The sequence below is a fragment of the Choloepus didactylus genome, chromosome 19, assembly GCF_015220235.1.
Source record: "Choloepus didactylus isolate mChoDid1 chromosome 19, mChoDid1.pri, whole genome shotgun sequence".
NCBI classification, from domain to species: domain Eukaryota; kingdom Metazoa; phylum Chordata; class Mammalia; order Pilosa; family Megalonychidae; genus Choloepus; species Choloepus didactylus.
The window spans coordinates 13,325,185-13,336,272 of NC_051325.1; positions in this window are offsets into that span (position 1 = coordinate 13,325,185).

Here is an 11,088-nt window from a genome sequence, read left to right on the forward strand (position 1 = left end):
TCCGGCCAGGATCCCAGCCAGCAGCCAGCTGTGACATTGTGTGCCGCCAGCTTTGTGAGGTCCCTGCTCACGGGCTCTCCTGGTTCTGCTGGCAGCCACCTCCTGCCACCCAGCGCCCCGTTCTGAGTGTCCTCAGCATGCCTAGTTTAATGTTGCTGCTTTGCAAATTATTAAGCACTGGAAGTCTGCTAACCAAGGTTCACGTCCCGCGTAAGGTCGCATGGGGCCAGCACACTGATACAGCTGCGTGTCTTGCGTGGGAGCCCATTCACATGCCTAACGAGATCATTATTACTAACTAAATACAAGCCTGATCTTGTGACCCAGGGGAGTCTGGTGCCCAGGACATCAACATCCTTCTAACCCCATTCCACTGCCTTCTTCCCCTGGAAGATAAACCTGCGATCAAAGTCCCCGAAGCCCAGCTCTGAGGGCGGAAACGCAGCCCCACCTGTCCTCAAACCTTAGAGGCCACAGGGTGGTTAGGAATTGGCCAGCCCAGCTTTTCAGCCAACTTGACACACTGTATCTTATTTCTGGGGCCACCTGGGAGGCTGATTTTAACAGGGCACAGTCCAGCCTTCCCACAATTCTCCCACAGAGCATCAGTGCCTCGTAATCTAAAAGTCTGGGCCCAGAATTGTCCTAGATAGTGAAGTCGGGGAGGAGGGCAATATGCTTGAGACTTGGTTGTCTTTGCTCATAAACACTGGCACTGTTCAAAAGCTTACCTGGAGTTATTTTCAGATCTCCTTGTACCAATATTTATGAGGAAGTAGAGACAAACACTTGGACTTAACCTCAAAAGCAAAGGTAAAGTATAAATGTGTGTGTGTGTGCATGTGTGTGTGTGTGTGTGTGTGTAAAGCAAGGAAAAGTTTACCTGGGTTATTTGCTGCTCAAGAATGATGGGTTTAAGTGCAGCAGTTTTGCTTGCCTGGCGTGTGGCATGTTAGGATCTAAGATTTCTTAGGGAGGTGACCAATTGTTTCTTCTTAGCGCCACTTTGCCTCTTTCCTTCATTCTCAAAAGAAATGGTGGACTATTAAAATATTCCAAAGCAAGGAAATATTTAAAATTATACGGAAAGAAAAATACCTTCAGTCCTTTGCTTCATGTTTATAATGATTTATTTCTTGTGCTATACACTAAAAATCAAAGTATAATAGAATACCGTGATCCCATGTCATATTCTTTTTGAATATAAAGACCCCTGTGGACTATATCTATTGCTGCTCTAATCTTAGGGAATGCATTCTCTTTGGTATTTTTTTTTTTTTTTGGCTTTCTTTTTCATTTTGAAGGAAACGCTGTAGCATCATGATGTAAAAGACATGCCTACGCCTACGTATGGTTCCTCTAGGATCAGTGTTTCCTAAAGAAATCTTAATTCTTGTGGTCTCCCATATTTTAATTGCCTCTAGCCTCAAGCAGGACGACAGGACGTTTAGTGCTGCATTTAAACCCTGTTGCACTTGAAGAGTAACAGCTCAAGAAAACTGTACAATTGAGAGTAGAAAAGGCAGTGTCAGGTAGGAGGGGATTGCCAGGAGATCTAAAAGCATAAAAACACAGATCAAGCTGGGTGACAACTCTCATAAATGACACCAACCACAATGTAGTACGTAGAGCCCTATAGCTACGAGATCCAGGGATTACGTTTTGCTTATAGCAAATCATTGAACACCCTTTTAAACACATTAAACGTACATGGGCTTCTGTTTGGCTTCTTTCTTTCTCCTCCCAGTTTGGAAGAAGCGTCAACATGCACACACATGGGTGTTGCTTGAGGGTGGGCGGGCTCCTTCCTCGCCAAGGCAGGGCAGCATCTGGGGTCCTGTTTCTTCATCTCTCCAGAGAAGTAATCCCTAATGGTCAAACTGCACCCAGCGTAGGGCCTGGAACTATTTGTAAGTAAAGTAGCTGCTCCCGTACACCTGCAGATAGCAAACTGTTTTCAGTTTTCTTTTCATCCTGGGCAACTTGATGCTCCCTGCTGATGAAACGATCTCTAAAACCCACCCCAAACTAATTTAACACCCCCTACCCCCAAGACACAAAATCAGTTTGAGATTTGCAGGCATCGACAGTGTTGCATCCCCATCTCTTGGGGACACAGGAAGCCCTGACCTGCACCCTGGGCAACAAAAGGAGATACCTGGAGTGTCCCCCTCAGAGTCCACCTGGGAGGTCCCCTGGCTTCTTGCTCACCTTCACTCAGGTTCAGGGCACAGCAGGGGCCACATCACCCATGGGGGCTGGAGGCTGGTGACCTCCTCTTCCGTGCAGCTGAGATGGCCCATTCCCATATGAGGTGATGCAGAACTGGTGCAGCATTTGGGTTCCCTAGATCTTCCAGTCAATTTCCAGACACGAAGAGAAAGTGTTAACTCAGTGCTCCCTCTGAACACCTCACTGTCAATGCATAAGAAGGAGAAGGTGAGGCTTACTTATTTACCTTCACGGCGAGCCTCCACTGATTTCATGCTGGTGCCCAAATGGGACAGCACCTAAAACTTTAAGCTGCACATTTCCCAAACTTGAACAGGACAGCCGTGCTCTTGAAGTTTACAACAAAGCATCATTGGTGGTGTGAACCACAAAAATGCTCTCTTCCCCTGTGCCAGCCTCTCGTCTTTCCTACATGGGTGGTCACAGGAAGCTTCTCCCAGCACATAGTCATATTTGCTCTTAAAAATTATTTAATAAGTTGTTCTAGTTTGCTAATGCTGCTGGAATGCAAAACACCAGAAATGGATTGGCTTTTATAAAAGGAGGTTTATTTGGTTACACAGTTACAGTCTTAAGGCCATAAAGTATCCAAGGTAACACATCAATAATCGGGTACCTTCACTGGAGGATGGCCAATAGTGTCCGGAAAATCTGTGTTAGCTGGGAAGGCACATGGTTGGCATCTGTTCCAAGTTCTGGTTTCAAAATGGCTTTCTCCCAGGATGTTCCTCTCTAGGCTTCAGCTTCTCTCCAAAATGTCACTCTCAGTTGCTCTTGAGGAGTTTGTCCTCTCTTAGCTTCTCCAGAGCAAAATTCTGCTTTCAACGGCCATCTTCAAACTGTCTCTCATCTGCAGCTACTCTCTCAGCTCCTGTGCATTCTTCGAAGTGTCCCCCTTGGCTGTAGGAAGCTGGCTCCTTATGTCTGAGCTTATATAGAGCTCTAGTAAACTAATCAAGGCCCAAGCTGAATGGGCAGGGCCACACCTCCATGGAAATTATCCGATGAAAGATCTCACCCACAGTTGAGTGATCACATCTCCATGGAAACATCCAATCAGTCAAAAGTCTCCAACCCAATCAACACCAGTACATTTCCTGCCCACACAAGACTTCATCAAAGATAATGGTGTTTGGGGGTCATAATACATTCAAACAGGGACATAAATAAATATTGGGGTTTCATTCAACCAAGAGCAGCTCTCCTCTTCTCCCCAAGACTTAGGAAAGCTGCGTCGCTCTCTGCCAAGAAGTAGCATTTTAAAACTCCACACTGGCTTTCTATCCTTGCCTGACAAACTCTGAGGAAATAGTCAACCCAGAACAGATAAGAAAAGGAGTAAAAGTTTCCACTAAGGCCTTTTCAAGTTTTATCTTGGGCACAGGAATTTTCATGAAGTAGAAATAAGTTTCAGGAATATAATTTTGGTCAGTCTTTTAAGACCGTAGCTTTATTTGAGTGAGTTTATTATTTTAGAACGTACTTCTGCTTCATCTCAGTCCAGGCTCCTCTTCCCTCATTTTGCCATAGCCACACCGGCCTTCTTTTTGTGTCTTTGACACGTCAATTCGGATCCCAGCTTTTGCATTCACTGTTCCCTCTGTCTGCTCACTCTTCCCCAGATTGTCTCGTGGTGTCTCCTGCTCCTTTCCCAGAACCATGCTCCACGAGGACTTGGTGACTGTTTGAGGACAAGTTGCTCCCCAACCCTCCCCTCCTGCTGTCCTCCACCTCTCCCCGTTGTCTTTGAGGCCCTTTTTGTGCTTTAAATTTGTCTTATCTGATTATTTGTCTTCTTGTTCATCATCTCTCTCCACCAGAGCGTTGTCCCTTACTCACCTGGAACAAAAATGCTTGGCACATATTAAGTACTCAATGAATATTTGCTGGCAGAATTCCACTTGGAAGATAAGGAAAGGCCACTTGACATTCTTGTTTGGTGCCCATTTGGATATTGCCTGCCTCTCTTCCAAGATTATATTTTATGGCGGCATCAAGCAAGCTAGTACACTAGACTTTTCCCCACGGCATCTGCACATTAAAATGTGTGTGTGTAAATAATCTCAGTATCTCTTGCATTTTGAACCAAATGTCTGCTGTGACCTTTACCCTTGTGCTTATTATCCATAAAACTAAATCTTCTTGAAACTGCTCCAGTGCTAAGAACCCATGAAGAACATGTACGACAAGAGCTTTGAAGGATCATTTCAAAAATCCATTCTACCAAGTTGTCCAGCCTCTCCTCCAGAGCTCTTTTTGCACAAAAGTATCATCTCCCACACTAAAAGGAGGCTTATGGGGAAATAAAGCTCTCCAGGCCATAACAGGTTTGGGCTCACTGTTTCTTCCTCTTCACTGTAGCTATGTTCTTTGTCTGAAATGCAGTTAAGTTTATTTGTTTCCCTTATTATTTCACTTTAGGGTTTTCCAACCTTATTGTTCATTTTATTTTTTTTTCTGAGTATGTAAAATTTAACATGGTTCAAAAGTGAAATCTATACCAAAAGGCATTCTAAAAACAGTGGTACATTCCCCTCCCACCCCTTCCATTCTGTTCCCCACTCCTATCCCTTCCACTTCATTCCCACCCCACTCTCTCTTTCATGCTGTTCAAACCAATTCCCTATAGGTAACTAATCTTGTTAGCTTCCAGTTTATCCTTCCCTGCACTTCTTTTGCAAAAAAAATAAGCAAATCAATGCATAGTTTCTTATTTTTTTTCCCTCTTCCTTACACAAAAGGAGGCAAACTGTGGAAACCCTTTTGCACTTAGCTTTTTTCCCTAAACAGCATATCCAGAAAATCACTCCATAGCAGTTCACAATAAATTTCCTCAATCTTTTTCACAGCCATCCTAGTGTGGAAGGACCATAGTTCATTGAAATACTCTCCTATGATTGGGCATCTAGGCTGTTTTCCATATTTTGCAATTACAAGCAATGCTGCAATGAACGACCTTGGGCTTATGTACTTTTATGTTGCAGAAGGTGCGTCTTCAGAGTAAATTTCTTGGAGTGGGGTTGCCAGGTCAAAGGCAAGCAAGAGCACATATGGTTTGTTAGCTATTGCAAATTCCCCTCTTCAAAGGTTGTATCTATTTGCCTTTCCTCAACTTTTATGAGGGTACCTGTTTCCTGTGTCTTTACCAACAGGGTGTATGGTAGAGCTATTTAATGTTTGCCAACTTGATAGGTGAGAAATGATGTCTTAATGTCATTTTAATTTGCATTTCTCTCATTATGAATGAGGCTGGACATCTTTTTGTATATGCAAGGACCATTTTTATATCTTCTTGTGAATTGTCTGTTCATGTCTTTTGTCCGTTTTTCTATCAGATATTTGTTCCTTCTTCCTTTAATTGTCTATATTAGAGCTATCAGCCTTTTATCTGTGATATATGTTGTCAATATTTTCTCTCAGTTTGTCATTTGTCTTTTGGCTTTGGTGATGTATTCTGCCAGGCAAACAAGCTTTTTTTGGTACATTTATCAATCTTTTCCTCAAATGCCTCTGGATTTTGAGGCACCATTAAAGAGGCTGTCTCAGATGACAGAGAAATTCACTGTTCTCTCCAAGTTCTTGTATAGCTTCATTTTTTAACATTCAGATCTCTAATTCTTTTGGATAGTGTTCCTTTGTATAGTGTGGGGTATGCATCTAATTTTATTTTGTCCACAAACTATTCAGTTGTCCCAGCACCATTTGTTAAAAGTTCCACTTTAGAAAGGGCCCTCAGGAGTGAGGAAGGGGATTAAAAAGGGAGATAGGAAGGTATCTAGTTTGCTAATGCTGCCAGAATGCAAAACACCAGAAATGGATTGGCTTTTATAAAAGGAGGTTTATTTGGTTATGCAGTTACAGTTGTAAGGCCATAGAGTGTCCAAGGTAACGTATCAGCAATCGGGTACCTTCACCGGAGGATGGCCAATGGTGTCTGGAAAACCTCTGTTAGCTGGGAAGGCACGTGGCTGGCGTCTGCTCCAAAGTTCTGGTTTCAAAATGGCTTTCTCCTAGGATGTTCCTCTCTAGGCTTCAACTTCTCTCCAAAATGTCACTCTCAGTTGCTCTTGGGGCATTTGTCCTCTCTTAGCTTCTCTAGAGCAAAAATCTGCTTTCAAAGGCTGTCTCCAAAATGTCTTTGTAGATTGCAGCTCCTCTCTTAGCTACTGCACATTCTTCAAAGTGTCCCTCTTGGCTGTAGCAAGCTCGCTCCTTCTGTCTGAGCTTATATAGTGCTCCAGTAAACTAATCAAGTCCCATGCTGAATGGATGGGGCCACGCCTCCATGGAAATTATCCAGTGAAAGATCTCGCCCACAGTTCAGTGATCCCATCTCCACGGAAACAGCCAATAAAAAGTCTCCAACCCAATCAACACTAATACGTTTCCCACCCACACAAGAGTGCATCAAAGATAATGGCATTTTGGGGGACATAATGCAACCAAACCAGCACAGAAGGGATAGGAAGGCAAAGCTTTCCATCTTTCTTCTGCGTATTCCTAATCCCAGACAAATCCCCTATGGTGAGCCTCTAGCATGGGTGCATCCCAAATTAGCTGCTGTCCCTGAGGCCAGAGCTTGTTTCATGGGTCTTATGGCTAAAAGTCAAGCTTGGTGACCGACTTTAGTGGGGCCAGGGACTCTGATGACAGACTCACCTGGCAGACTCTGTGGAACACCCAATTGGAAGGGTCTGGAAAAGCAGCAAGTGCCTACAGGCTCTGGGCTGGAAGGATGTGCCAACAAATCCAAGAGGCTGTGGGTGAGGCATTTCTGGGGAGGAATCTGTAGCAGGAGATCTTTGTTTCTGCAGATACCTCATCTCTCCTTGATCCATTTAGGTACAGAAGTCTCTGAAAGCTTTGACATGGGGGCTGCTTGGGATGCTATGATTTGGGGTTCATTTTCTTACCTGAATGTCTCTCATAGGTCAAGATCCTACTCCAGGGTCTCCTCCAAACTCAACTATCACCCAGACCAAAAACAGAATTGAAATTATCTCACTTTCCCAAGCACTCACCCTGTCCAGACACTTTGTAGTCACTGCATTCTTTACCTTCCCCTGAGGTTTACTTTAGTATTTTATCCAAGGTGCAGATGGGGAACCTGGAGCTCAGACAGGTTGCATTACTGGAGAAGGCTGCCTGGCTGGTCAACAGTGGACCAGAATTGGAACCAAACACCCACTTTGCAACTGCTGTGCCTACTCCCTGGTGAGACCAGTTTCTAATTGTCACAGGCTCGAATAAGCAAAAAACATCTGATGGGCTTAAAATGCTGATTTTTCACTTGCTCATTTCACTACTTACAAGAAGTCATGGTGTTCCCTCCAATTTGCACCCCAGTTCAGAATTATCACTACCAAACCCAGATCTACATGGCGGGAGGGTCAGAAAGAAATCGACAGGTTGAGCTGTCTGTAGAATGCCTTCAAAAATACCATTAAGTGCTTTCCAAAGGCAATATGATAGTATGTAGAAAAAAAAAATAATCTGGATAGGCCACATGCCAGTTATAAATTTAAAATGCAAATGGTACAAGCTAGCTACACTTAAAAAGTCCTTGGGTATGGCTGACAAACATTAAATACAAAATGTCCCTCCTTCTCTGGCATTCATTTGCCAGTCACATTGCCAGTTAAAAGTAGTCATTTTGAAAGCAGTAATTCATTCTCTACAGTCCTTCCTTAACACAATTTTCAGCCTGCAATTTATGTGATAGGAAAATTACAACCTCAGTGCACTATATTATGTGATATAAATGTTATTGCAATTTAGCTTCCTAGGAACACACACACACACACACACACACACAGAAAGACCCAAATACAACTAGTCCATGATTTAGTTTAAGTAATCATTTTCAATAAATCAAGGAACTTCTGTTCCTCCAGTAGAATATGAGACCAAGACAGATCTCAAGCAGGAGACCAGATTTGACCAGATTTGGACAAAAACTGGAGTGGAGTAGGAGCAAGTGAGAAATGACTGAGATCATTCATTGGTTGATCTCATTGGGAATATTGGGAAGATCTCATTGGGAAGATTGGACTGACCTAAACATCATAAGGTTACCATCCAGCCAACCATGAAAGCAAGAACAAAAGTGATCCAAGACATTTTCTGCTTCAAACCCAAAGACAAGCGGGCACAGTGAATGAAGCCTCTTGCCCATCATTTATGCCCTTTGGTCCCTTTCTTGGGTCAGCACATCTCATTCTGCTCTAGATTATCACAGCCACTCCCTAACAGTCCTCTCTGCCAAGGATATCTTCCTGCCCCAGTTTATCCGAACACTTGTTGAAATGTTGGCTCTCCACTGCAAGTCTAGTCAGGTTATTCTCCTGCTAGAAGCCATCTGAATGCCTGCCACCACCCTGCTCCCTGTGTCATTCATTGTCAGGAAGGCCCCTCCCCAACCCACCTAAAACCTAAACTTTTCCACTTGATGTTCCTTATTATTATGGGTTGAACTGTGTCCTCCAAAAAGATATGTTCAAGTCCTCATCCAAGATGACTCAGAATGTGATCTTATTTGGAAATAAGGCTGTTACAGATGGAATTAGGCAGGTTAAAATGAGGTCATACAGGAGCAGGGTGGGACCTTAATCCCATATGACTGGTGTCTCTATTTTAAGAAAAGGAAACATGGACACAGATAGAGAGTCAGAGAGGAGACTGAGGCAGAGAAGGCCATGAGTTGATGGCAAGCCATTGCCAGAAGCCAGGAGAGAGGTATGGAATAGATTCTTTCCCACACACTTCGAAGCCAACCCCTTGATTTCAAACTTCTGTCCTCCAGAACGTGAGACGCTAAATTTCTGTTGTTTTAAACCACCCAGTGTTTGGTACTTTGGTCACCCTAGGAAACTAAGACCTCTGTCATCCTGTATCAGCTGGTTCCCTGCCTATTCTAGGAAGCCTTCTCCACTAACCCCCTGTATTAGTTAGGGTTCCCTAGGGAAGCAGAATCAACAAGAGATATCTGTAAATATGAGATTTTATAAAAGTGTCTCACACAACTGTGGGGATGCACGAGTCCAAGTTCTGCAGGGCAGGCAGCTATCTGGCAACTCCAGTGGTGTTCAACAAACTCCTCAGGAGACGCTGGCTAGCCAAAGAAGAAATGAAGGTTCTCTCTCTTTCTCCCTTAAAAAAAAATCTTCAGCTGTTTGGATTAAATCCAGCTGATTGCATTCTTTCACTGCGTAAGATACGCCCTTCATTGATGTAATCAGTCACAGGTGCTGTCAATTGACTGATGATTTAATAAACCAAATTTCTGGTTTATTAACCAGCCACAAATGTCCTTGCAGTAACAGTTAGACCAGTGCTTGCTTGACCAGACACCTGGACACCATCACCTGGCCAAGTTGACACATGAACCTAACCATCATACCCCCCAAATGGAGTAAATCACCCTCTTCATCCATCTGGGCTCCTTCTGTGTCTGGAATACACATTCATGATAGCACTTAATGTAATTATGTGTGATCATGGCTGGACACTTTTTGAGGGCAGGGGCTATGACACAACCAGTAAGTACCCTTCTATTTTAAGGCATTCTTCATATGTTGGAAAATGGGGGAAAAATAGGAAATATGAAAACAGGGTTTCAAAAAAGTTTGGATGTTGTGATGAATGTCTTCTTTGCATATTGTTGGGAGAATTCTATGATAATGTGTATAGCCTCATTTGGAGATAATATTAAGAGGCTAAATCTGAAGCCTTTTAAAATGGGAGTTTAGGCCAAATAGATTTCCAGCTGCCTCCCCTGACCTCCCTCATGTGATAGACCCTTTTCCTCATCCTCCATATAGCCTCTCCCCCAATCTGGCACATCAGAAGCCATCAATGAATTTAGTTAAATTGGCTTTGAAACAGCAAAGATTTGTTCAAATTCTAGGCAAGTTAAAAGGGCCAATTTTTGAAATATGTATTTGTTAATCATGGCTTTTCTCTCTAGGCAAATTAGTTAGACAGTGCTAGCTGCTATAACAAATAAACCATAAGATGTAAAATGGCTCAACATCTACCGAGGTTCTTTATCTCTTACATACAAAATCCAAAAAGGATGACTTTGACCACCAGGCATCTCTCCATCAAGCACTAATTCTAGAACTTCCAGGAACCGTCCACCCCTTGGCTTTGCAAGTTTTCACATGTGGCTTCCAAAGTTTCCTGTATCACAGTTGTAAAGGGGAAAGAGCATGGTGGTTTACAAGTGGGAGTTTTCCTGCTCACCTCCCCTTGGCAGAATGCAGTCACATGCCTACATGTAACTGTAGAGAATGCTAGGATTGTAGTGCACCTGTGCCCAAAGCTGCTTAGTGAGCATGGGGGTCTGCCTCAATGATGCTTTTATAGCAAATAAGAATTGTATTGCTCTTAGCCAAAGGCAATTGCAAGGCTAGGAAAAAAAATAATAACAGGTACTGGTCTCTGTATATTTTGTCCTGTTTTCATTCTCAAACAACTTGCAAGGTAGATATTACTATATCTTTTTTGAAGATGCCAAAACTGAAGTTCAGAGTAGGAAAGTAACTTGATTGATCTCAAACAGCAGAGCAAGAATTCAAATCTGCAACTGACTGAATTCAGAGTTCAGGGGTTTACTTTGCTATCATGTTGTGTCTTCTAAAACATTTAACCTCCAAAAGGGATTGTAAGGTTCAACATATAACAATAAATATCAGAGAACCACAACATGCGACTTGTTCAAGAAGTTAATGGGACAATATCCATTAACCTCTTTACAGGCGAGAAAACGAAGGTCCAGAGAGAACAGGCATAAAATTAGTGGCAGTGCCATGGCTGGTCCCTCGAGCTCCCAGTCTTTTCATACCCCAACCTCTT